The sequence below is a fragment of the Bufo bufo genome, chromosome 3 (genome assembly GCF_905171765.1).
Source record: "Bufo bufo chromosome 3, aBufBuf1.1, whole genome shotgun sequence".
In the NCBI taxonomy this organism is placed as follows: Eukaryota; Metazoa; Chordata; class Amphibia; order Anura; family Bufonidae; genus Bufo; species Bufo bufo.
Window position 1 is genome coordinate 569353159 of NC_053391.1, and position 27937 is coordinate 569381095.

Genomic DNA, 27937 nt, shown 5'->3' on the forward strand with positions numbered 1-27937 from the left:
AAATACCCTTATATAGTGCCTCCACTAGATGCCCCCATAGTGATCCTTTCCCCTTCTCCAAAGTGCCCCCATAATGTGCCAGTATAAAATACCCCATATAGTTTCCCCAGTAGATGCCGCCATAGTGCTCCTCTCCCCCTTCCCCATAGTGCCCCCATAATGTGTGCCAGTATAAAATGCCTCTATATAGTGCCCCCAGTAAATGCCCCTATAGTGCTCCTCTCCCCCTTCCTTATAGTGTCCCCCATAATGTACCAGTATAAAATGCCCCTATATAGTGTCCCAGTAGTTGCCCTCAGTGTCCCCCATAATATTCCAGGATAAAATACCCATTCTTAGTGACCCCAGTAGATGCCCCCAGTGCTCCTCTTTCCCCATTCCTCATCGTACCACCCATAATGTGTCCCAGTATAAAATGCCCCTATACAAAGCCCCCAGTAGATGCCCTCATAGTGCCCCCCATATAAAATACCCCTTCTTTGTGCCCTCAGTAGATGCCCTCACAGTTTTCCTCTGCCCCCTTCCTCATAGTGCCCCAATACAAAATATCCATTCTTTGTCCTCCCATATTGCTCACCAATAATGTACAGTAAGAAGTACCCCTAGATGCCTCCATAGTGCTCCTTTCCTACATTGTGCAATATAAAAAAAATAAACACATATACTTACCTCCATGCAGCTTTCAGCGATGCGATGAAGGCCTCTTCCGGCCTGTGTCTCGTGCTGTAAGGCTCAGGCGGTGCGATGATGTCATTGCCCCGCCTGCACCAGCATCTGATAGGCCACAAGCCTAGCGCCTGTAGCCTATCAGAGGAACGGCAAATGGAGAGGCCTCTCCCCTGTCCCGCAGCACAGCCATCTGTATCGCTGTTCTGAGGACGGATGAATATAGAGATGAGTGCTTCCACAATGGAAGCGCTCATCTCCAGCTGCCCTGCCGCCCCCCATTTGTTACCACGGCCGCGCCCCCTAATTGGCGGCACGGCCCTGCGGGGGTGGGAGGGAACAAGAAACGGAATCTTTGACCTGTGTGAAGAAATACATATATATAACTGTTTACCATTGTGGAACTTATTGTACAATCTACAGGTGTACAGTATATGAAAATTTGTTTGCTATTAAAAAATCAGGCTACTGTATGTAACACATTGTTATATGTGCTCGGAAAGTCTCTGTTGTGTACACGTAATGTAGCCATAGCATCCCTGTAGCAACTGGAGGAGAAAACTGTGTTTTGTTACGGTATAGTATACCACAGCCTAAGTGGCCTAACAGCGGCATTTGTCATGTGTCGGTGAATAATCACGACCTATTCCCCAGATGTGTAGGCATTTCATCTTGTGAACACACCCTAAATCTGTGTTTAAACATTGCCCTTTGTACTGTGCAGTGATAAGATAAGTAACATTAGCTGGATTGCACATTTTATGAACGTCTAGACGTATTTGACTCCTGCAGGGCATGTCATCACATTATACTCTCTGGGATAAGATACATCTAGTATGTAATGCTCTGCGCCATACAAGAAGAAATCAGCTTTGTCTCTGAAGCGTGTTTGAAGAGAGTACGATATGAAAGAAAGAGTCTGTGTACTTACACGCTCCTGGAACAGCCATGATGAAATCAAGAGATTCTTGTACTTCCCTTAAAATACCAGGATATCCCTTCTGCCAGCATGACTTGGCTGCCTGCCACCCTATGCTAAAATTCCCAGTGTAGGAAAAAGTAGCAAATGGAAATTTGAGTAGTGCTCGCACTGCACACCACAAAATGCAATTCTTTGATGTGGTAAAAAAGGTTCACCTGGTTTTATTTTAGAGTACATATATGGGGGTCATTTATCAAACTGGTGTAAAGTAGAACTGGCTTAGTTGCCCATAGCAACCAGTCAGATTCCACCTTTCATTTTTGACTGCACCTTTGGAAAATGAAAGGTGGAAGCTGATTGGTTGCTATGGGCAACTAAGCTAGTTCTACTTTACACCAGTTTCCTATCAGTAAAAACCAGATAGCAACACACATACCCTTTTTTAATCATTTCTTATTTTCTGATTACAGATTTTTTTTAAATTTCATTTCCTGAACATGATTATGGGGGCGGCCATCTTGCCTGAGCTTTTCTTAACAGCATTTAGAAAGCATTAAGAAAATTGCTTTACAGCAGCCCCATGGTCCATAGACACACTGGTCAGGAGGGGACCTCATTGACTTCTATGGGAGAGTTTTCTAGGCATGCCCTGTGACCGATGCAGAGGTCATTGTACAAGGAAAGAATAGATAAGCTTTGTCAATGAAGGGCTGCATTACACCAACAGATTATCTAATAGATTTCCTGACCAATCATTGGTCAGATGGCCGTTCACACACACATATCTTTGGTCAGATTATCTGTTGGTGTAATAAGATCCTTATTGTGAATGGTGGACCCAGTCTTATCTATACACAGAGGTGACATAATTGCAGGCAGGATTAAAATGACAGATAAGCAGATAACTGCCTTAAAGGGGTTCTGCAGTTTTTTTAAACTGATGATCTATCCTCTGGATAGATGAACAGCATCTGATCAGCGGGGGTCCGACACTCGGGACCCCCGCCGATCAGCTGTTTGAGAAGACAGCGGCGCTGGCCGTAGTGCAGTGGCCTTCTCGCTGTTTACCGCAGGCCCAGTGACATCACGACTAATATCACTGGCCTGGGCGCGGCTAAGCTCCATTCAAGTGAACAGAGCTTAGCGCTGCCCAGGCCATTGATACTGGTCGTGACGTCACTGGGCCTGCGGTAAACAGCGAGAAGGCCGCGGATGTTGGACCCCCACCGATCAGATGCTGATGATCTATCCAGAGGATAGATCATCAGTTTAAAAAAACTGGAGAGCCCCTTTAAATTTATCTGTACAGAGCAAGAAGTAGCGACTATTATTAGGCTTAGTGGCAATGCAAAAACTGCAGGATTTTATATTTTTTGTTTAAATATAGATATTTACATGCAAAATTAAAAATAACACAATCAAAAAAATCTTTAAAAATATGTTGAAAAATGTGATTTAAATAACAGGTCATTTTCTGAAGACACATTCTCTTCAGCTCAAAAGGGAAAACTGTGGCAATGTCCATCTAAATGTAGCCTTAAAGTAAATGTCCAATACCATTTTATCTAAGAATGGGGTCAGTAATGGGCTCTATTCTCTTCAATATATTTATTAGTGATCTGGTAGAAGGCTTGCACAGTAAAATATGAATTTCTGCAGAGGACACTAAACTGTGTAAAGTAATTAACACTGAAGAGGACAGTATACGGCTACAGATGGATCTGGATAGATTGCAGGCTTGGGCAGAGAAGTCGCAGATGAGGTTTAACACTGACAAATGTAAAGTTATGCACATGGGAAGGAATAATGCAAGTCACCCGTACATACTAAATGGTAAAACACTCGGTAACACTGACATGGAAAAGGACCTAGGAATTTTAATAAACGGCAAACTAAGCAGTAAAAACCAGTGTCAGACAGCTGCTTCCAAGGCCAATAAGATAATGGGTTGCATCAAAAGGGGCATAGATGTCCGTGATGAGAACATAGTACTACCACTTTACAAATCACTAGTCAGACCACACATGGAGTACTGTGTACAGTTCTGGGCTCCTGTGAAAAAGGCAGACATAGCAGAGCTGGAGAAGGTCCAGAGGAGGGCAACTAAAGTAATAACTGGAATGGGGGGGGGGGGACTACAGTACCCAGAAAGATTATCAACATTAGGGTTATTCACTTTAGAAAAAAGACGACTGAGGGGAGATCTAATGACTATGTATAAATATATCAGGGGTCAGTACAGAGATCTATCCCATCATCTATTTATCCCCAGGACTGACTGTGACGAGGGGACATCCTCTGCGTCTGGAGGAAAGAAGGTTTGTACACAAACATAGAAGAGGATTCTTTATGGTAAGAGCAGTGAGACTATGGAACTCTCTGCCTGAGGAGGTGGTGATGGTGAGTACAATAAAGGAATTCAAGAGGGGCCTGGATGTATTTCTGGAGTGTAATAATATTACAGGATATCGCTACTAGAGAGGGGTCGTTGATCCAGGGAGTTATTCTGATTGCCTGATTGGAGTCGGGAAGGAATTTTTTCCCCCTTAAGTGGGGACTATCTGTGTTTGCACATTTAAAAAAAAAATACATTTTTTTTTTCTTTATGCAGAGCTCAAACCTGTAGCCACCAGTAGAGGGAGATTACTGCATTTTGTCATTTATCCAATGAAGCAATAGCACAGTGGGGCAGGTTTACAAATTCTATTCAACTTGCAGGATAACAGGCCGAACTGGATGGACAAATGTCTTTTTTCGGCCTTATGTACTATGTTACTATGTTATGTTACTATCTATTTATACAGTGTAAGCTTAAACTAAATAGTATGAAAATGCTCCAAATCTATCAAAGCTGCTTATGCTGGATAACAAATTTGGTGCATGGCTACACACTTTTGTCTCGCTTTGGGCGGGTTCACGTCACCGTTATCGATTCCGTTTTTGTTTTCCGTTATAACATGGTTATAACGGAAAATAACGGAATCCATAAGACGGAAGTCAAAACGGAAGCCTTTAAGAGGCATTCCGTTTTGATCCTATATAATACAAGTCTATGGACAGCATAACGTAACCGCCCCAGTTTCCATTATGCAGGAGTCTAGTCCTGCATAACGGAAACCAGGACGGATCCGTTATACTGCCCATAGGCTTGTATTATGATGGAATGCAAAACGGAAGCCTTTAAAAGGCATTCCGTTTAGATTCCGTCATAATAAAAGTCTATGGGAATCATAACAGATCTGTCTAGTTTCAGTTATGTAGAACGGGACTTTGTTTTCCATCTTGCATAACAGGAACCAGACGGATCCGTTATGATTCCCATAGACTTCTATTATGACGGATCAAAACGGAATGCCTCTTAAAGGTTTCTGTTTTGAGTTCCATCTTATGGATTCCGTTATTTTCCTTTATAACCATGTTATAATGGAAAACAAAAACGGAATCCATAACGGTGATGTGAACCCGCCCTTACTTTGCATTTGAATTTTGGTGTATTGTTAGTCCAGTGGGGCAGATTTAGACGTGGCTTTCCGGGAAAGGGTTGTGGCTTTGTTGGAAGGGGCGTGGCCTAAATGTAGCTTCGTGTTCTAGTAATGCTCCAAAAGTTTGCCACATTTTTGCAGTGAAACCTTTAGGTTCTGTAAACTTAGACTGTACAATTTCTTGGCGCATGAACACATTTTTGGCGCACATATAAAATTCTGATACGTGGACAAATGTTTGGCTCATGAACAGATATTGTTGCAATGGCTAAGATGCGGGTTGTTAAAGTTCAGTATTTGTCGTGACGCCAACTGCAGCATGAACAAGGTACTAACCCAGGGCCCTTCCAAGGTGTTATAACGCACGTCCCAGATTAGGAATGCCAGAGTGGTGTAATGGCCTATAAAGTCTCTGTAGGATAGTGATAAGTGTGTCAACGGTGTCTCCTACCTGGGTATGGCTGGACTCCTGGCTCCTGGCTCACTTGCAATAAATTTGAGTGTAGTGATAGTAGGAGCAGTAGAGGAACCCCGCAGCAAAAATGATGTCCAGACCTTTAAATAAAGTTCACATGTTTCTTTACTGAAGATAACATTCATCCAAGCAGTGTACAGATTTGGTCTCTGGTCCCAGCAGGTTCCGGCAAATATTGGCAGGAATGTGTGCCCACGCCCCAAATCCGGAGCCCGCAGGACAAGTCGTCTGCCCGGCAGCTCTGCACTTGTGGCAGGAATTAATCTTCTGCACTTTTCTATAACCTCTGCCCCATGGCGACAGACCAGCTCAGGAGGAATGGCCTCTCCTAGGCCTCTGGACCCAACTCACAGACGGACTCCCAGGGGACGCCTGCCTCCTGGAACTCTGGAGGTTGTCTGTGGTTTCTGCTTCTCTTCATCCAGCTGAGGATGAAAGGTGCTCAGACTGGGGATGTAATCAAGTCTCAGCCGAGACAAGATCCTTGCTGTCTTCCCTATGCAGGGGTTCTCCTGAACGCTATCACACAGCCTTTCTCTAGGAGAGGGGAGGCTACACACTGACTCTAACTTCGTTCTCCACCCATGCTTCAGGATGTGAGAACAGCCCAATTCGCTCACAGAGGGGAAGCTAAACTGGAATAATCTATTCCAGCTTAGATTCTCTAAACTGGGACTTGTACCTTGCCAAAGTATTGCTGCCACATGCTGGTGAACCTGGAAAATTACAGAAACAATTATGTTTAACATGGTTTTAGATGCACAGTTGTGAAGACATAATATAAATGACATCAGATGACAATATACAGGCTCTTAGAAGATAGTAGTGGGGTAGAGGCGTGTAGTAACACTACTCTGGGGTGTTACATTGTCCCCTACAGGAAACAGTCCCGGTGACTGTTCAGTGTCCTACTCGTGATCGTTGGCACCGCAAACTAGTTTGATTGTGTTTTATTGTCATATATTATGCCTGTATGCTGTACTTCCTCTCATGTCATATTCTCCCATGTCACTATGTGATTCTATATGTGTAAGATCCTTTATACAGGCCTAGTTAGTGTGCACTAGACTAGTTTCTCCACTAGATGGGACAGTGTTACAGTGTATATATAGCTTAGCTCACGCCTAGTTAGGACTCTTCTTTTCTTGAAGTCTAGTCAGTGAGCAGCCATAATGTAGCTGCCTGCTGGAGAGAGGCCTCCTGCCTCTCTGCTCTCTCCCTGTTGGCTCCACAGTCCACTGTTAAAGCCTACAAGATTCAGTCTAGAGGTGAAATATCTACTTCTGTAGCTTGCTCCTCCGGGGTGACCAGTGATAGGCTGCAAACAGCAAGTATTCAAGGGGACTAGTATATTTTATTCAAGTCAAAGAATAGCAAATGGCTGTACTCAAAGGCTTCCCAGGCACCTTTGCAACTAGGTGTAGGACACAGCTTCCGGCATCCACACCTCCAGTTTAAATCCTGAGGACTGTTAGGCCAACTGTCAGAAAAGCACTGGAAATAGAGGTTCAAGGATTCTGAAAACCACATTCAAGTCAGGTTAGAATTAGAATAAGGCGAGAGTTAGTACCAGCCTAAGACTTTTTATACTTCAAAAGCCTATTTTGAAGCAGTAGCTTTTTCATATAAATAAAAGACAAAGAGCCTGTTTTACCTGAGGACTTACAATATCCTACCCTCGTATGCATGAGACTGTATTTCATATCTGGATGTAATAGAGACTGTATTTCATATCTGGATGTACTAGAGACTGTATTTCATATCTGGATGTACTAGAGACTGTTTTGTACTTGGATGTAACCATTATCAGGAGCAACGTTCAGTAAAAGTTATAAGCTGGATTGCATCAATCTTGTCTCAGTCTCCAATTCCTCAGTTAACACTACAGTAAATGGTTGTACCACCATAAAAGGTACTGGCATCACGACTACAAGGGACCTTGCCATAGGCACATTAATACAGCCCATCAAGGGCACCTCGAACCACCATCTGGCCTGTGTCCCTTACACCAGAGTGTGCCCCAGAGAATTCCTGTGCCGTTCTCCTCATCAATTGTGCGAGCCTGCCCAGGGATGACGTAACCGTGAGTAACCACAACTGTATTTACCTCGGCCCACCTAATGCTCACACCGTGACCTCACGTATAATTCCCCTGTTGGTCTGGCTCACTGCAACTGATCACAGGGATGCTTGTATGCACAGGGCGGACAAGCCATCATAGAAGCTCAGACCTTGGGGAATATGAACTACCTCTGCAGCTACATGAATATAATCAGATTGCTACTACTGCAAAAGGAAGCAATTCTGAAAATAACCTTATACCAGAACACTGGTAACATTTGCGGCACCACGCCACACGAGTCACCCTCCTCAGCAGCCTCAATGTGAACCCCCAAATGGTCCAACAGCCCTCCCAAATGGACCAACCAGCAGCTTCCTTACTAATAAGAAAGCTCCTAGCAGTATTTTTACATAAACAATACTATCTACTTTAGTCCGAGGGCTGATTTTAATGTACTTTGTAATTAGGTTCCATTTAAAGGAAATCTGTTACCACATACCTGGTGACTAGTGTTTGTCGAGCACCAAAGTGCTCGGGTGCTCGAGTAGAACACCTCGGGATGCTCGGGTGCTCTACCGAACACCCGAGCACAATGGAAGTCAATGAGAGAACCCGAGCATTAAACCAGGCACCCTCTGCTCCAGTGGCGTACACACAATCCATGGGGCCCCGGTGCAAAACTGAACCATGGGGCCCCCCTCCCTGTCGCCATTTGGATCCGCATCGCCAGGCGGACACCAAAACGCTGCAAGCAGCGTTTTGGTGTCCGCCTCCAGAGCGGAATGGAGGCTGAACGGAGGCAAACTGATACATTCTGAACGGATCCTTATCCATTCAGAATGCATTAGGGCTAAATTGATCCGTTTTGAACTGTTTGTGAGAGCCCTGAAACTGATCAGTTTAGCCCCACTGCATTCTGAATGGATAAGGATCCGTTCAGAATGTATCAGTTTGCCTCTGTTCAGCCTCCATTCCGCTCTGGAGGCGGACACCAAAACGCTGCTTGCAGCCAAACGGATCCATTCTGAACGGATACCAGCGTTTGCATTATAGGTGCGGATCCGTCTGTGCAGATACCAGACGGATCAGCACCTAAACGCTGGTGTGAAAGTAGCCTAAGGCTACTTTCACACTAGTGGCAAGGACCTCCGGCAGGCTGTTCCGTCGGGTGAACAGCTGGTCGGATCCGTCCTGCCGCTAGTGACCGTGTGCCTCCGGACTGCCGCTCCGTCTCCATTGACTATAATGGGGGTGGAGTTCCGGCGAGGCACGGCAGCGCACGGTTAAAGGCTGCCGGAATAAATGTTGGACATGTCATAGTTTTTATTCCGGCAGCCTCTCGCCGTGTGCTGCCGTGCCTCGCCGGAACTCCGCCCCCGCCCTCATTATAGTCAATAGGGACAGAGCGGCAGTCCGGAGGCACGCGGTCACTAGCAGCAGGACGGATCTGACAGGCTGTTCACCCGACGGAACAGCCTGCCGTAGGTCCATGCCGCTAGTGTGAAAGTAGCCTAACTCTGCTATATTTCTGTAGCCTGCAACCTCTGACTGCCCAGTTGGGCTGAAACTACTACACTCAACATGTTCTGGCAGTAATAGTAAATGGATATTGGTGAAATTCTGAGCTACTAGTCTATATAATACATTTCACCAATATCCATTTACTATTACTGCCAGAACATGTTGGGTGTAGTAGTTTCAGCCCAACTGGGCAGTCAGAGGTTGCAGGCTACAGAAATATAGCAGAGTTAGTTATAAAGCCAGCCCCTCTCTGAACTCACTCACCATAAATGTGGTGAGCAATCATGAATACCTTTTTTTTTTTTTTTTTTACAAATCTTCTCTTCACTTCCGGACCGGCTTCTTCGCGCTCTCCCGAAAGCTTTTCCGGCGCCTTCTCCCTGCTGCGTCTCGGCGTCGTTGAGCGCATGCACAGCCTAGGAAAACGTCATGTCCAGTGCGGCCGCCCAACAGGAAATGATGAGGCACGCCGCACCGCCACACCCGCACGGGGAGGTGAATCAGATGGAGGAGACACAAGGAGGGTAGGCCTGGCCTGGCCTGGCACTGCAGCGCAGAAACGCAACACTGGGCGGCGGGCCCCGGGTCGGCCGCCCGGGTTATACAGGCAGGCGCAGCACACACAGCACTACTGCAGTGCAGGGCCAGGGGTCCACAGGCGGCCGGGCCCCCTGGAGTACCGGGCCCGGTCGCAACTGCGACCCCTGTATGTACGCCCCTGCTCTGCTCTGAAGAGGGGGAGGGTGTCAGGTTCATAGGAAAAGGTCAGAAATTGATGGAAACACACTGAAATGTTTCGGGAACAGCATAGGGAGGATGTCTGGATGCATCTTGGACTCCCAGGTCGCTGTTGGGAACGATGTTGTCCGACTAGTACGCCACTTTTACAGACTGACAATAATATGCACCAAACCGAAGATAAAATCGATTTTAGAGGAAAAATTGGTAGGAGACATTCTTTCCTGTATATTTACTTGTATATAAAGTGCAAGTGCTGCCAAAAATTACAAGGAAGAGGCACTCCGATACAACCTGTATATCACATAATGGAGGGCCTTATTCACATTGTGGTACAATTGTTCAGGTAGTGGGACTCCTACACTAATAAAGCCTATGCACTAAGGGAAAGGGCTGCCAAAAATTACAAAGAACTGGCACTCCAATACACCCTTTATTAAACATAAAGGAGGGCATCATACACAGCCTTGAAAAATTATGATTTATGGCCTGCTGGTGACCCTCTAAAACATTATGGATGAGGGCCTGCTGCCAAGCTGACCATCTAAAAAATTTTGTGGGCAAGGGCCTGCTGCCGAGCTAACCATCTAAAATAATTTGTGGGCGAGGGCATGCTGCCGAGCTGACCATCTAAAAAAATTTGTGGGCAAGGGCCTGCTGCTGAGCTGACCATCTAAAAATGTAGGGGTGAGGGTCTGCTGTTGAGCTGACCCTCTAAAACATTATGATTGAGGGCCTGCTGTTGACCCTCAAAAACATTATGGGTGAGGGACTGCTTGTGACCCTCTAAAACATTATGGGTGAGGGCCCGCTGCTGAGCTGACCCTCTAAAACATTAGAAGCGAGGGCAGCCTAATAAGCATATTGATATTATGGAGGAGGAGGATGAGAAAAGGGAGATTGAACCATAAAGCCTTTTTAGTGGTGGAAGGGGTGCATGGGAAGAAAAGCAATGGAGCGGGACTCAGCGTAGCGAATTGCGGCTTGACTATGGTGGAAGGTTGTGGCACGTAGGGTTAATAGTTTGTCAGTCTGGTTGCAGGGGTGGAGTTGTGGTGGGGGGTGGAGCGTGGATTCGCGCCAGGGATATATGGCCTTAGGGGAGAGGTTTGTAAGGCAGTTGGATCCGTGAGGAAATGAGTCCCACCCACTCGCCCGATGTATATTTATATATATATATATATATATGATTATATTAATTTTAGATTGCAACGGATGGGAAATCTAATTTTGTCGTAGCGGGCAGGTTAAAGGAGGGATCCTGGGAGGCAAAACTTGGAATAGGTCCATGGCTATATCTGTTGCGGCGTGCATCTAGGACGTTGTGGTGAATGGCAAGCTGGGGGATCCTGTTTGGGCTAATAGCCTGACAGGGGTTTAATTCCAAGAGTTGGTGACCTTGGGTCGGAGAGTGCGGCCGAGGGTAAGGTTGGATTAAACCTGGATCATGTGAGGAGGTTCGCGAGGGGCGAATCTGGTTATTTGGATTGCCTTCTAGGATCCCTTCATGTTCAAATGTTACATATTGTTGTTAATAATGTTTGGTGCAATTTATTGGACTATTTGTTATGCTACTAGGTATTTGTACAATACTTAGTAATTTATTGTGTTTAATAAATTAAGCTACAGCCTTTTTACCCAAGTCATGTGTTTGTGTCTTTCTTTGGTTTAGAGCCAGGAAAATCTTCCATCCCAAGTCATACAGTGTATTCAATACACCATAAAAGCCACATTTAGAGTGCCTTTATGTTCAGCCACTTTCCTCTGGTGGAGTAGAGAAGTCAGGGGCAATTCAGGTCTTGTTCATTTTTATAAGTGAGTTTATATGAGTTAACCGGTAAACATTTTCAGTTGACAGGCGGATGCGCTTATCAGTTAATATGCCCTCAGCAGCACTAAATACACGCTCTGACAAAACACAGGCCAGCACCTCCAAGGCGTAGAGCGCCAGTTCGTGCCATGTTTTCAGCTTGGACACCCAATAGTTGTAAGGCACACAGGGATCACTGAGGACGCTGACACGGTCTGCTACGTACTCCTTCACCATCTTCCAAAATGTTTCCCTCCTTGTGACACTAGGCCGCGGATCAGGTTGAGGGTGCTGGCGGGGTGTCATAAAACTGTACCAGGCCTTGGAGAGTGTTGCCCTGCCTCTGTTGGAACTGCAGTGTGTTCCCCTCATCTCCTCTCCTCGGTTGGCCAAGGAACTACGTACTGTGCAGCCAGCGTTGTCAGCTGGAAATTTTTGTAGCAATTTTTCCACAAGGACCTTCTGGTATGCACCATTTTGATCGTCCTCTCCACCACAGGAATGAGAGATGAGAAGTTCTCTTTGTAGCGGGGGTCGAGAAGGGTGAACAACCAGTAATCAGTGTTGGCCAAAATGCATACAATGTGAGGGTCACGGGAAAGGCAGCCTAACATAAAGTCAGCCATGTGTGCCAACAGACAAGACTTCGCTGTCCTCATCGGGAGCATGACTCTCAATCTCCTCATCCTCTTCCTCCTCTTCTACCCATACACGCTGAATCCTATGTAGCGGAGGCAACCGTCTCGTGCTCCTCCTCATCATCATCATCCAATTCGTGCTGAGAAGACGAACTGAGGGTGGTCTGGCTATCACCCTGTGTACTTTCTTCCAACATTTTCACCTCTTCCTCAATTGTGAGCAGCGAGCGTTTGAGTAGACACAGAAGTGGGATGGTTATGCTAATAATAGCATTATCACAGCTCACCATCTGTGTTGATTCCTCAAAGTTGCGTAAAACCTCACAGAGGGCAGACATCAATGCCCACTCGTCGCTTGTGAAGAGCGGAAGCTGACTGGAAAGGCGACGGCCATGTTGTAGCTGATATTCCACTACTACCCTCTGCTGTGCACAAAGCCTGGCCAACATGTGGATCGTCAAGTGAAAAATATTGGCGGCTGGGGACAAAGTACCGTGGGACAGCCGCCACCATCAGGCTGCGGAAAGCCTCAGTGTCCACAAGCCTAAATGGCAACATTCCAGGGCCAGCAATTTGGAAAGGTGCGCATTTAGTGCTATGGTCTGTGGGTGGGTGGCTGGGTATTTACGCTTTCGTTCAAAGGCCTGGTGTATAGACATCTGTATGCTGCGCTGGGACATAGAAGTGGATGTGCTAGCTGAAGGTGCTTGTGAAGGTCCAGGTGAATAGCGGGAGGCATCCGGGCCTACGTCTTGGACAGGGGATTGGCCAGCACGTAACACAGGGGAAGAGGAGGTAGTGGTGTGACCCACAGACACTGGTTGTAGACCCAGGCACCCACCTATTAGGGTGCTTTGATGCCATGTGGCAGATCATGCTGGTGGTGGTGAGTTTGCTAGTGTTCACGCCCCTGCTCATTTTGGTACGACACAGGTTTCAAATGACAATTCTTTTATCGTCCGCACTTTCCTCAAAAAAGCGCCAGATTGTGGAACACCTACCCCTTGGCAAGGGAGATTTCCACAAGGGGGTGCTCCGTGGAACAGTTGCGGGCCTGTTTGGTGTGGCCTGCCTTTTCCCTTTTGCCACCCCACTTCCTCTTCCAGCCTGTTGCGGTGCTGCGGATCCCTCTACCTCTGTACTGCTGTCCTCGCTCGGCTTGCCACCTTCCCAAGTTGGGTCAGTGATTTTATCGTCCAGCACCTCCTCTTCCACTTCCTCACTCTGGTCATCCTCCTGACTTGTTGACCTAACAACAACCTCAGTTATTGGCAACTGTGTCTCATCATCATCATCCACCTCGTGAAACACTAATTGCCTTTCCCCACCGTCATCTTCTTCTGACTGTGGATTCTCCAGAGTTTGGGAATCAGGGCACAAGATCTCCTCATGTCCCTCTTCAAGCGTGCTTGGCGAGAGGCCCAAATTAAGGAATGGTGATGAAAACAGCTCCTCGGAATATCCGAGTGTAGGATCACATGTTTGCCAAGACTCTCCATGGTGGGTGGAAGGAGTATCCGGGTGAGGATTCTGTTGACCAGACTCTTGGCTACTGAGACTGGACTTTGTGGAAGACAGGGTGGTGCTTAACTGACTGGAAGCATTATCTGCTGCAATCCAACCGACCACCTGGTCGCACTGGTATGACTACTAGAGTGGTGTCCTGCGCCGCCCTGAAAACTGGGACATGAAGCTAGGTATCGTGGATGAGTGTGCTTCTTGTGCTCTGGCAGCAGGCACAGTTTCACCACGCCCAGGGCCACGCCCTCTGCGTGCACCATCAGCAGCACGGCCAATTCCCCGTCCCTTACTGCTCGCCTTGCGCATATTAAATGGTATATATGCTTGCAAGTATGTCACACGTACAGTAGCGCAGGTTTTTTAAGTGTATGCGTAAATAAAGTACACAGAATCTCACAGATATTTTTAGGATGCGCACACGTTAAACAGGAGGTATAGCGTAAGTAATGTCACTGTCACCACCGCCTAATAAAAAAATGACACTGAATGAATGTCACTGATATTTAGGATGCACAAACGTAATATAGGAGGTATCAATACGCTAAGCGGTCAATAGACCAAAAAATCCCTTTAAGGGTCGCTACCTAATAAGTGTATAATAAAAATATATATTTATTTTGTCTTTATTAAAACCAGAGTGTGAAGAAGAGGGCAATATTTTAAAAATATCAGAGAACAGTAAGGTCTGATATCTGGTAACCTGGTAGCTGCTAGTAGTTGCTAGCGGCAACTGAGGGATTTCTATCACCTTTGACAACTAATATAGACACCTGCAGGTGTTCTATTTATATATATGTTGAGGGCAGATTAGCTGATGTGTGTGATTGATTTATCACTGATATTGGTGAGGGTACGTTTACTACCTCTGTGTACTAAGCCTAAATTGAGTGTTAGCAGAGATGTGGGTTTGTATCTTTGACAGTGGGGATAATCACTCAGCCCAGCAATCTATTTGTGCGTGGTCGGCTTGACAGACCACACACATGTATCGACTGTTCTCAGAGCCCAGCACGCGTTATAAACAGCAATACTCAAGTTGATACTAAAGTGCACACCTAATTAGCGGTCCTTTTGTGTGTGCCTGTAGACTTGGCAGGCTACACACTAGTATCAGCTACACTTTGCTCGATTTGCAACAGTGTGGCTAGAAATTGTATCCACTATTCCACTATGTTTACCCTTTCCTCTGCCATTCACTCCAACTATGTCTTGCTGCTTTAATTCTATGTTACTATTAGCCAATCACACACATCTTACTTGCTTACCCTCAGCTAATCCTATCGTTACAATTTAGCTCCTTACTGTAGACTGTCTAAAAACTTAAACGCTACACTATAACACTAGAGTTGAGCGAACCCGAACTGTAAAAGTTCGGGTTCGGTGTTCAGCGATTTTTATGGCGCTTTTTGAAAGGCTGCAAAGCAGCCAATCAACAAGCGTCATACTACTTGTCCCAAAAGGCCATCACAGCCTCTATTTAAGCTGGAGTCACGTAGCGCTGCCCGTCACTCTGCTCGGATTAGTGTAGGGAGAGGCTGCAGCTGCTGTGAGGGGGAGATCAGGGAGAAACCTTATCAAGAACTGGTTTATGTACTCAGCTATCTACAGAAAAAGTGTTTTGTGGGTGCAGTGAACAATTTTTTAAAACCTGCCATGAGCCAACTAATGCTGAAAACAAACTTTTTTTCTTCAGTTAATCAATATCAATACATGATCGGCAGCCATTTTATGCAACGATAGTGCACCAGCATAGGCTATCTGCAAGTCCAGAAATACAGCTTTGGCATACTGGGGTGAAAAAAGCCTCTAATATACTGCACATCTGTGATTACAGGTGCATAAGTCACTGTCACATTTAGGCCATAAATATGGCTTTGGCATACTGAGGTGAAAAAAGCCTCCAATATACTGCACATCTGTGATTACACGTGCATAAGTCACTGTCACATTTAGGGCGGAAATACAGCTTTTTGGTTAGGGTAAAAAAAACAACCTCTAATATACTGCACATCTGGGATTACACGTGCATAAGTCACTGTCACATTTAGGCCATAAATATGGCTTTGGCAAACTGGGGTGAAAAAAGCCTCCAATGTACTGCACATCTGTGATTACACGTGCATAAGTCCCTGTCACATTTAGGACAGAAATACAGCTTTTTGGTTACTGGGGTGAAAAAACCCTCTAATATACTGCACATCTGCGATTACACATGCATAAGTCACTGTCACATTTAGGCCATAAATTACGGCTTTGACCTACTGGGGTGAAAAAAACCTTTAATATACTGCAGATCTGGGATTAGACAAGCATACGTGACTGTCGCATTTAGGACAGAAATACAGCTTTTTGGTTAGGGTGAAAAAACCCTCTAATATACTGCACATCAGTGATTACACATGCATAAGTCACTGTCACATTTAGGACAGAAATACAGCTTTTTAGTTGCTGGGGTGAAAAAACCCTCTAATATACTGCACATCTGTGATTACACCTGCATAAGTCACTGTCGCATTTAGGCCATAAATACGGCTTTTTGGTTACTGGGGTGAAAAAAGCCTCTAATATACTGCACATCTGTGATTACACGTGCATAAGTCACTGTCACATTTATGCCATAAATACGGCTTTTTGGTTACTGGGGTGAAAAAAGCCTCTAATATACTGCACATCTGTGATTACACGTGCATAAGTCACTATCACATTTAGGACAGAAATACAGCTTTTTGGTTAGGGTGAAAAAAGCCTCTAATATACTGCACATCTGAGATTACACGTGCATAAGTCACTATCACATTTAGGACGGAAATACAGCTTTTTGGTTACTGGGGTGAAAAAACCCTCTAATTTATTGCACATCTGGGATTACACATGCATAAGTCACTGTCACATTTAGGCCATAAATACGGCTTTTTGGTTACTGGGGTGAAAAAACCCTCTAATATACTGCACATTCTATTGCTGTGTGACATGATCCCCCTTTTGCCGTGAATGAACCCCTGCTGTGCCTGGGTGACAGGGGCCTAAATCTCTCAAAATCCTCTGTTGTATTACTGGGTGACATGAACCCCCTTTTGCCGTAAATGAACCCCTTCTCTGCATTGCTGACAGGGGCCTAAATCTCTCAAAATCCTCTGTTCTATTGCTGGGTGACATGAACCCCCTTTTTCCGTGAATGAACCCCTGCTCTGCATTGCTGACAGGGGCCTAAATCTCTCAAAATCCTCTGTTGTATTGCTGGGTGACATGAACCCCCTTTTGCCGTGAATGAACCCCTGCTCTGCATTGCTGACAGGGAACTAAATTTAGTGAAAACAACTGTTACTGATCGGAAGATGCGCGACTACAAGTGCACGCTGATGATAGCATTCCCACCTGACAGCTGGGGCACAGTGGAAGCACAAGGCGAAGGCAGAGGCGGAGGAAGAGGTCGCCAACGAAGCTCGGGCACCACCAGCACCTGAGAAGGCAGGGTTAGCATGGCCAAAATGTGGAAAAGCTTTGTCAGCCTTGGAGGTGCTGACCTGCCCTGCAGCCAGTGTATAGTGTGAACGTGTGTTTAGCACGGCAGAGAGCATTATCACAGGCCGCAGCCAATGTGGACAAGCTTACGTTTATTAAAATGAACCAGGCATGGATCCCACAGGACTTGTCCGTACCTTGTGCAGAATAGACATTTATACCAGCCTCAACCATCCATTCTTGTACTCAAGTGCACTTATTCTTAGTTTTATTTTGTTATATGTCCCAATATTTTGGGGGATACCCCAATTTAAAAATAAAAAATAACACAAATCAGTGTTGGCTACCTATTCCTCCTTCACCGCCGCTTCCACCTACACCGCCACGTCAACCTACACCACCACATCCACCCATCCACCGCCTCCTCAACCTCCTACTCCTAGATCCAGATTGTTATTTTTAATTTTTCTGTATTTTATGTTATTTTAAGTCATTTCCCTATCCACATTTCTTTGCAGAACAGTTGTCATGCTCTTAAGCACATTTTGATGCCTTTTACAGCCCTCTAGCCCTTTCCAGGACTATTTTAGAGCCATTTTAGTGCCCAAAAGTTTGGGTTCGGGGTCAAGTTCGGGTCCCGAACCCGAACTTTTTTTTCAAGTTCGGCCGAACCTGCCGAACCCGAACATCCAGGTGTCCGCTCAACTCTATATAACACCCTTCCCGACATGTTTCGCCACAATGTGGCTTAGTCAGGGGAAGTGGGGTTTTAGCGTGCGCGCGCTTTACAATGCCCATGTTTATGCGTTTCAAGTTCCCACCCTCTACTCAACGGCCTATAGCCAATAACAATGTCGATATCGCTGACTGGCAGGCACTTCTTCCTATCGGGTGTGAGCGCATCATTATGTGCTCACGGTATGCGCTCACGCCCCTTTATCCATCACCAGGCTATTCAACCAGTGTTATATTTTCCCCACCGACGTGGCCGCTCTATCATTCCTTTTCCCGTCAATCATCTGCTAAGGTCGTATAGCTCTTCCCCACAAGCGACGATGCTCTACTATCGCCCGTGGTGGGGACATGGCTGGAAATTGCTGTTCATCCATGGTTCTAATATGTATGTTGAAGATGTTTTAAGCGCAGGGTTAACTTATTTCTAGATTATCCTCAACCCTGAAGTCACTCTTAAACCAGTATATTCACTCCAGTGTATATTCAGTATATTCACTCCAGTGTATGGAGAACAGTTTGTTGAATCCCATCACAGTTTTTAGACTCCAATTTCCAGTATCTTTATACCAGCAATGAGAGAGACAATGTCTAACTATATGACCTGGGGCAACCTCAATTTATGCATTGCATTGAATAGATGACATTTAGCTAGTTTTACTTTAGATGGATAAGCAAATTGCACTTGCCATAATTACCTGGACACTGTCAGAGTACAGGCAGCATTTGCATTAAATAGGCGTCACTGTGGCTAATATTGCTCTGGATGGCTATGTATTCATTGCAAATATACACTCACCTAAAGAATTATTAGGAATACCTGTTCTATTTCTCATTAATGCAATTATCTAGTCAACCAATCACATGGGAGTTGCTTCAATGCAATTAGGGGTGTGGTCCTGGTCAAGACAATCTCCTAAACTCCAAACTGAATGTCAGAATGGGAAAGAAAGGTGATTTAAGCAATTTTGAGCGTGGCATGGTTGTTGGTGTCAGACGGGCCGGTCTGAGTATTTCACAATCTGCTCAGTTACTGGGATTTTCACGCACAACCATTTCTAGGGTTTACAAAGAATGGTGTGAAAAGGGAAAAACATCCAGTATGCGGCAGTCCTGTGGGCGAAAATGCCTTGTGGATGCTAGAGGTCAGAGGAGAATGGGCCGACTGATTCAAGCTGATAGAAGAGCAACGTTGACTGAAATAGCCACTCGTTACAACCGAGGTATGCAGCAAAGCATTTGTGAAGCCACAACATGCACAACCTTGAGGCGGATGGGCTACAACAGCAGAAGACCCCACCGGGTACCACTCATCTCCACTACAAATAGGAAAAAGAGGCTACAATTTGCACGAGCTCACCAAAATTGGACTGTTGAAGACTGGAAAAATGTTGCCTAGTCTGATGAGTCTCGATTTCTGTTGAGACATTCAAATGGTAGAGTCCGAATTTGGCGTAAACAGAATGAGAACATGTATCCATCATGCCTTGTTACCACTGTGCAGGCTGGTGGTGGTGTAATGGTGTGGGGGATGTTTTCTGTGCACACTTTAGGCCCCTTAGTGCCAATTGGGCATCGTTTCAATGCCACGGGCTACCTGAGCATTGTTTCTGACCATGTCCATCCCTTCATGACCACCATGTACCCATCCTCTGATGGCTACTTCCAGCAGGATAATGCACCATGTCACAAAGCTTGAATCATTTCAAATTGGTTTCTTGAACATGACAATGAGTTCACTGTACTAAAATGGCCCCCACAGTCACCAGATCTCAACCCAATAGAGCATCTTTGGGATGTGGTGGAACGGGAGCTTCGTGCCCTGGATGTGCATCCCTCAAATCTCCATCAACTGCAAGATGCTATCCTATCAATATGGGCCAACATTTCTAAAGAATGCTATCAGCACCTTGTTGAATCAATGCCACGTAGAATTAAGGCAGTTCTGAAGGCAATAGGGGGTCCAACACCGTATTAGTATGGTGTTCCTAATAATTCTTTAGGTGAGTGTATATGGGTCTACCATAATTACCATTATGGATATACGTAATATGTCTATAGAGTGAGGTGTCCTTTTCTGTATTGATGGCACTGATATGCCCTGATATTCTCCTTCTTAGCTCCTGTGTTGTTCTGCCCACCAATCATTTTAATACCGGGGAGGGGGGGAGGGCGCACTGCCCACCAATGATTTTAATACTGGGGAGGAGGGGTAGGGCGCACTGCCCACCAATGATTTTAATACCGGGGGAGGGCGCACTGCCCACCAATGATTTTAATACTGGGGAGGGGGGGAGGGTGCACTGCCCACCAATGATTTTAATACCAGGGAGGGCGCACTGCCCACCAATGATTTTAATACCGGTGAGGGGGGGGAGGCACTGGGGGCTGGTGAGAGGCTACTGGGGGCTGCTCTGAGGCTACTGGGGGCTGCTCTGAGGCTACTGGGGGCTGCTCTGAGGCTACTGGGGGCTGCTATAAGGCTACTGGGGGCTGCTATGAGGCTACTGGGAGCTGCTATGAGGCATGGGGCTCTTATCTAAGGTCTGATTGGGGATCATTTATATTGGGGTCTGAGCTGAGGTGTGATCTGAGGTCTTATTGGGGTCTTATTAACATTGGGGATCTTATTGGGGTTTTTAGCTGAGGTCTGATTAACATTGGGGGTCTGATTGGTGGTCTGACCTGAGGTGTAATGAAAAAATTTTTTTTCCCACAGCAGCTTGGAGAAAAAAGGCCTCGCAGTCTCCCACACTCCTTCTGCCCGGCCAAGCCTGTCAGCACCCCTAAGGCCAAGCCAGCCAACACCCCTGAGGCAAAGCCTGCCAGCACAAGTTCAGCGAGGCACAGGTAAACCCTTACCTGTGCCTGTGCGCGAACCGATCTGAAAACAAGTGCGGTCAGCGGGAGCAGGCAGTTCCGAGAACAGCCACCGGGGGCCTTCATCGGGCTGTTCTCGGAACTGCCTGCTCCCGGTGACTGCATTTGTTTTCAGACCGGCTCGCGGCACAGGCACAGGTAAGGGCTTACCTGTGCCTCGCCGGACTTTTGAAAAAAGATGGCAGCCCGCATATATTCGCAGGCGAACAATGCGAATTGGCCATCACTGCTTATAATATGAAAGCGACAAATTACGCCTGAACAGACATACAGTAATTCCAGTTTTTGTTTACGTTTTATGTTGCACTGAATTTTCTGCGAAATATATACAGTACAGACCAAAAGTTTGGACACACCTTCTCATTCAAAGAGTTTTCTTTATTTTCATGACTATGAAGGCATCAAAACTATGAATTAACACATGTGGAATTATATACATAACAAACAAGTGTGAAACAACTGAAAATATGTCATATTCTAGGTTCTTCAAAGTAGCCAACTTTTGCTTTGATTACTGCTTTGCACACTCTTGGCATTCTCTTGATGAGCTTCAAGAGGTAGTCCCCTGAAATGGTCTTCCAACAGTCTTGAAGGAGTTCCCAGAGATGCTTAGCACTTGTTGGCCCTTTTGGCTTCACTCTGCAGTCCAGCTCACCCCAAACCATCTCAATTGGGTTCAGGTCCGGTGACTGTGGAGGCCAGGTCATCTGGTGCAGCACCCCATCACTCTCCTTCATGGTCAAATAGCCCTTACTTTCAAAGTTTTCCCAATTTTTCGGCTGACTGACTGACCTTTATTTCTTAAAGTAATGATGGCCACTCGTTTTTCTTTACTTAGCTGCTTTTTTCTTGCCATAATACAAATTCTAACAGTCTATTCAGTAGTACTATCAGCTGTGTATCCACCTGACTTCTCCTCAACGCCACTGATGGTCCCAACTCCATTTACAAGGCAAGAAATCCCACTTATTAAACCTGACAGGGCACACCTGTGAAGTGAAAACCATTTCAGGGGACTACCTCTTGAAGCTCATCAAGAGAATGCCAAGAGTGTGCAAAGCAGTAATCAAAGCAAAAGGTGGCTACTTTGAAGAACCTAGAATATGACATATTTTCAGTTGTTTCAGACTTGTTTGTTATGTATATAATTCCACATGTGTTAATTCATAGTTTTGATGCCTTCAGTGTGAATCTACAATTTTCATAGTCATGAAAATAAAGAAAACTCTTTGAATGAGAAGGTGTCCAAACTTTTGGTCTGTACTGTATATATGCCTCATATGTTGCAGAATTTTTTTGAGAAGTGAAAGGAATTGAGTTGAAAGGAAGTGCACGCTAGGTTGGGGAGGAGAAGGAGAGGGCTGGGAATGAGGCTGTCAGTCAAGAAGAGGAGGGGCTGGGTTCAGGTCTGTGGAGGCAGTCAGTGGAGCAGAGTATAAGGCCTCATGCAAACGACCGTATTTTTGATCTGTGTACTAGCCAAATTTTATTGCGACTGGCATACTGACCCATTAATTTCTATGGGATCATGCACACATACGTTATTTTTGCGATTTGTTTGGCCATTCCACAAATTGTGGAAAGCCCTATTTTTGTCTGTATTACGGAGAAGAATAGCCCTTTCTATTGATGAGATTGAGAAAAATGTACAATGCCCTCTGAATGTATCTGTATTTTGTGGGTCTGTTATTTGCAGACCAAAATATGGACACGACCATGTGCATGAAGCCTTATAGAGTTCAATCCTACGTTCAGAGCTGCAGCCAGAGCCTGTTCAGTGTAAGCTATACATACTGACATATCAAACTGCCGACCTTCCGATAACTCAACTATACAGATGTCTTAGATGTCAGTACTCAATGGGCGTGTAGTTTAGTTTGATTAATTTCTTTAAAAATTAAAAGGGTTGTTCAGGATTAACCTAAAAAGAGGCAGTGATGGGAAATGGTCAGGGCCGTCTTTGCCGTAGGGCAAAAGGGGCAGCTGCCCCGGGCCCAGTTGCTCCTGGGGGCCCAAGGGAGCTCCGTTTCCCGACTCCCATTCACTAGTGCCAGGGGCGTCGCTAGGTTAAAACATTCGGGGCCTGGGCCCCGGATGTTTTGTCCCATGCGCCGAATGTCCTGCCTGCTATATACAACTGTATTGCCGTACACAGAACGGCAATACAATTGAATCTAATACATTGGGAAGAGGTGAAGGACCTGTGATGACGTCACAGGTCATGTGATCAGCAAAACAGGCTGTGATAGGATGACCTGGATGATGTCACCATCATGTGACCAGTGCCGGATTGGACCGGAGTGAAGAGGAGAAGGAGCCTAAGGGTGATTCAAAGTAGAAAATAGAGTCTCTGTATAGGATACTAGTCCCCTCAGGCGCTGCAAATCCTAGACAATGTGGGTAAAAAAGTCAGCTAAATACAAGGATAGAAAAAGGATTGCGCTGCAGGAGAAGAATCTTCTCTGTATACTTCAGTAATCTTTCATTTATGTTCGAAAAGAGTCTTCAACTAATAGGACCACATGCACACATAAATTCTCAACAATGGCGTGGAAACCTGTAATATGATGAAAAAACGCACTATGGTGTAGTAAGCTCCAAACACCTAACGCACCTTGTGAATAAGGTATACTCACAAAACTCCACTTCATCACAGGTCCATTAGTCCACTAGGCTGTAGCGTTCGCCCTGCTGTCGCCCTTCTCTTCATACGTACTTTACCATTCTTGCGACCTCCTTCCTTTTGAGACCCTTGGAAGTGGAAGTCCGGTGTTATCCTTTTCAAGCAGCATTTGACCTGCTGGTTCGCAGTTTGGACGCAGATCTGCTGAATTGACGGCTCCAGACTTATGCCTACCTTACTAACAGAGCTCTCTCATAGAGGACGCCGATGAGATCCTTATCCACGCTCTTTACAAGTGAAGTCTTGTGAGTATAATTTATCCACAAGGCGCGATTGGTGTTTCTAACATACTACACCATAGTGCGGTTTCTCTACTGCAGAGTTCTGATAGAAGACATCGACAAAATCTTATCCACGTGTTTCACAAGTGGAGTTTTGTGAGTATACCTTATTCACAAGGTGCGTTAGGTGTTTGGAGCTTACTACACCATAGTGCGTTTTTTCATCATATTACAGGTTTCCACGCCATTGTTGAGAATTTATGTGTGCATGTGGTCCTATTAGTTGAAGACTCTTTTCGAACATAAATGAAAGATTACTGAAGTATACAGAGAAGATTCTTTTCGAACATAAATGAAAGATTACTGAAGTATACAGAGAAGATTCTTCTCCTGCAGCGCAATCCTTTTTTCTAATGGTGATGTCTGTACATGAGGAGAGGTAAGTTAAGGGAGAGGCAGAGCAATGCTGGGAGTTGTAGTTATTTAACTAGGATGTATGTTAGGGCTGAAGGGAGGGATGTTATTTACATGGGACTGTATGTTGAAAGTGGATGGTGGGGGGAATGATGTTTATGTACATGGGACTTAATGTTTAGGCTACGTTCACACTTGCGTTTGGGGATCCGCTTGTGAGATCCGTTTCAAGGCTCTCACAAGCAGCCCCAAATGCATCAGTTTAACCCCAATGCATTCTGAATGGATGCGGATCCATTCAGAATACATTCGTTCGGCTCCGTACGGCCCCCGTTCCGTTTTAGGGACGGACCCCAAAATGCTGCAAGCAGCGTTTTTGTGTCCGCCTGGCCGTGCGGAGCCAAATGGATCCGTCCTGACTTACAATGTAAGTAAATGGGGACGGATCCCTTTGCATTGACACAAAATAGTGCAATTGTAAACGGATCCGTCCCCCATTGACTTTCAATGTAAGTCAGGACGGATCCGTATTGGGACTTAGAAATTGAAATCTAATAAAAACGAATCGGTCCTGAACGGATGCATTCGTTTGTATTATCAGTGCGGATCTGTCCTGTACAAGTACAGGACAGATCCGCACGAAGTGTGAAAGTAGCCTTAGGGGGTGATGCTTACATGGGATTGTGCGTTGGAGGCGGCTGGGGAGGAGGTGATGTTATTTACATGGGACTGTATGGTGAAGGGAGGATTATAACTGCAGGGGGCACTGCAGATCCAGGGCACATTATAAGCCGTCTTATTACTACTGGGGGCTCTATAGGAGGGTCTTATAGATCCGCCTTTTTTCTACTAAGCGCACTATGGGGGCCTTATTACTACTGAGGAGTCTGTAGGGAGCTTTATTACCACTGGGGGAACAATAGGGGGCCTTATTTCTACTAGGGGGCTCTGTGAGGGTATTATTAATATGGGAGGGCTCTTCTAATAATGGGGGCATTGTTGAGGAGCATTATCATGGTTGGGGCAGTGTTACTAATGAGGGCATTCTAGAAGGGAATTACTATTGGTGGGACTATGAGGAGCACTATTACTATGGGGGGCAGTAATGTTTCTTCAGGATAGTATTTGGGGGTATGGGGGGGGGGGGGGCAGGGTCGTAACTAATGGCTCATGGGCCCGGTGCAAGAGTTCAGCTTGGGCCCCCCTTCCCTCAGTGCTTTGTGTGTCTTATGTGGCACAAGGGTCTTTGGGCCCCTTCATGCTCCTGGGCCCCCATACCTCTGCATCCCCTATAGCTACGCCCCTGGGGGGGGGGGGGGCACAGCAAGCAGCAGGATAACACTGTGGGGACTCCAGTTGGGGGATAATGATAGAATATGAGGAAGCTAAGATGTCTGTGTGTCACACTCTGCAGAGACGAGGCGGCTTAGAGAAGTTGTCCAGACCGAGTGGAGAAGATGATGAGTGAGAAGATCTACAGAGAAGATGATGACAGAGAGGAGAAGTCACCTGGAGGCCCTGGACGTGACAGGTAAATGCTGCTGTATAGCAAGTATAGCAAAGTGCGGGGGGGGGGGGGCGGGATCCAGGGGGCCCAAGTAAATTCTTGCCCAGGGTCCAATCAATATTAAAGACGGCCCTGGAAATGGTGAGACCATTGATACCAGGGATTGGCTGCAGCTGTCATTCGTGTCAGCGTGATGCAGTCCTGCAGCACGCTTAGCAAACAAATGGCAAATACCAGTGCTGTGGCAGTGGAGCAGCAGGGATGTCTAATAGGTAACTATTGGTTATTTTATTATTTTCGACTTTTAACCTATTTTTGGTTGATCCAGGAAAAACTAGCATCAACAAACAGTTAAAATTCTATATATACTCAAGAATGACTAATTTGACTGTTGTAATAATATATGAATACGTTTTCTAAACTATCTATCTATCTATCTATCTATCTATCTATCTATCTATCTATCTATCTATCTATCTATCTAATCTCTACATATATCAGGCAGAGAAACATAAGGAATCCATCTTAAAATATCACATTCTAGTACTGAACTGCACATGCATTATTCTGTGGCTTGCTCTATTAGGCTACTTTCACACTCACGTTTGGTGCGGATCCGTCATGGATCTGCACAGACGGATCCGTTCAGATAATACAACCGTCTGCATCCGTTCAGAACGGATCCGGTTGTATTATCTGTAACATAGCCAAGACGGATCTGTCTTGAACACCATTGAAAGTCAATGGAGGACGGATCCGTTTTCTATTGTGCCAGATTGTGTCATAGAAAACGGATCCGTCCCCATTGACTTATATTATGTGTCAGGACGGATCCGTTTGGCTCAGTTTTGTCAGACAGACACCAAAACGCTGCAGGCAACGTTTTGGTGTCCGCCTCCAGAGCAGAATGGTGAGTGATCGGAGGCAAACTGATGCATTCTGAGCGGATCCTTTTCTATTCAGAATGCATTAGGGCAAAACTCATCCGTTTTGGACCGCTTGTGAGAGCCCGGAACGGATCTCACAAACGGAAACCAAAACGCCAGTGTGAAAGTAGCCTTAAACAACCTACATGCAAAATTAAAGTTAGCATTGTAGACAATAGCCGAGAAGTATTTCATTACTGTACCTCTCAAAAGACAGGAGAAATGGAGGAATTGATGTGGAGCTACACTCGGTAAGCAGGAAATGTGCCACATGATTGGGAACAAATGTCACAGGCCATGTTTGGGAGCCATGGACTTTATTACTTGTTATCTGATCCCCCTCCTTTTGTGTCAAATAAAAAGATAAGGAACCAAAGGCAGCATAAACAGACAGAGCATAAATTATCATGTAACCACCCCTCTACAGTGAGAGCGGTCAGAGTCAAGAGGCATACACTTGCAGGAAGCAAGCTCACAGGAAGAACCAACTGAGAAGTGTGAAAACATGGATGAAACAGAGCACACATGGCAGTGCTGCGTCTACAGTGCAACACACTGGGCTGGAGTGCAACAGAATTTTTCAGAACAACCACAAAAAGGAAATGAGTAGCTGAGCTCTCCTGAATCAATTACAATGGTAGCATGGGAACACAGCACAAGTCCAAATGCAGAAAGAGGAATAACAGGTCCAGCTTCCAAAAATATCGCAACTGCCTTTATGACTTAATGCAAATAAAATCCAGTGTGAACACAACATCTACGCTTAATCACTAATGTTGGGCCTAAAACACGTAGACGTTGTGTTCACACTTGTTTTTATTTGCATTAATGTAATAAAGGCTGTTGTGATATTTTTGGAAGCTGGACCTGTTTTTCCTCTTTCAGAATTTTTCTGAGTATTTCCCTTCTTTAGTTCCCTTCTTTCTATTTCAAGCAGTATTCATACAGTCTATGTAGCAAGAAAGTCTGGGATGGAATAATTTCAAAGATCGTCTCCTCCTTTCTTAATCCTGTAAGGATGCAGCCTTTGGCACCTTTTTGTTTTTTGATCTTCACACTTCAAAAGCCATAACTTTTTTATTTTTCCATTGACATAGCCATATGAGGGATTGTTTTAACCACTTCCCGCTACGCTAACGCCGAAAGGCGTCATTGCTGCGGCGCTCCCAGGCTACACTAACGCCGATTGGCGTCATCTCGCGAGTGGATCTTCAGCCTGCCAGGGGCGATCGTTCGCTGGCAGGCTGTAGATGCGATTTTTTTAACCCCTAACAGGT

At 45.5% G+C, this 27937-nt stretch overlaps 1 protein-coding gene across 2 annotated transcripts in view; it reads right to left on the reverse strand.

Annotated features, from left to right (window-relative positions):
* The window catches only part of LOC120996033 (retinol dehydrogenase 7-like), a 77954-nt gene extending 50957 nt beyond the window's left edge, over positions 1 to 26997 (reverse strand). Inside the window, exon 1 of one of the 2 annotated variants that reach the window (XM_040425690.1) lies at positions 26864 to 26997. The gene's annotated coding sequence lies outside the window, so the exon portion shown is untranslated. Of the gene's footprint in view, positions 1 to 1597; positions 1644 to 26863 lie in introns of those variants that run through there. The other variant, XM_040425691.1, reaches the window with a different exon arrangement.
* Between the last annotated feature and the right edge of the window lie 940 nt (positions 26998 to 27937).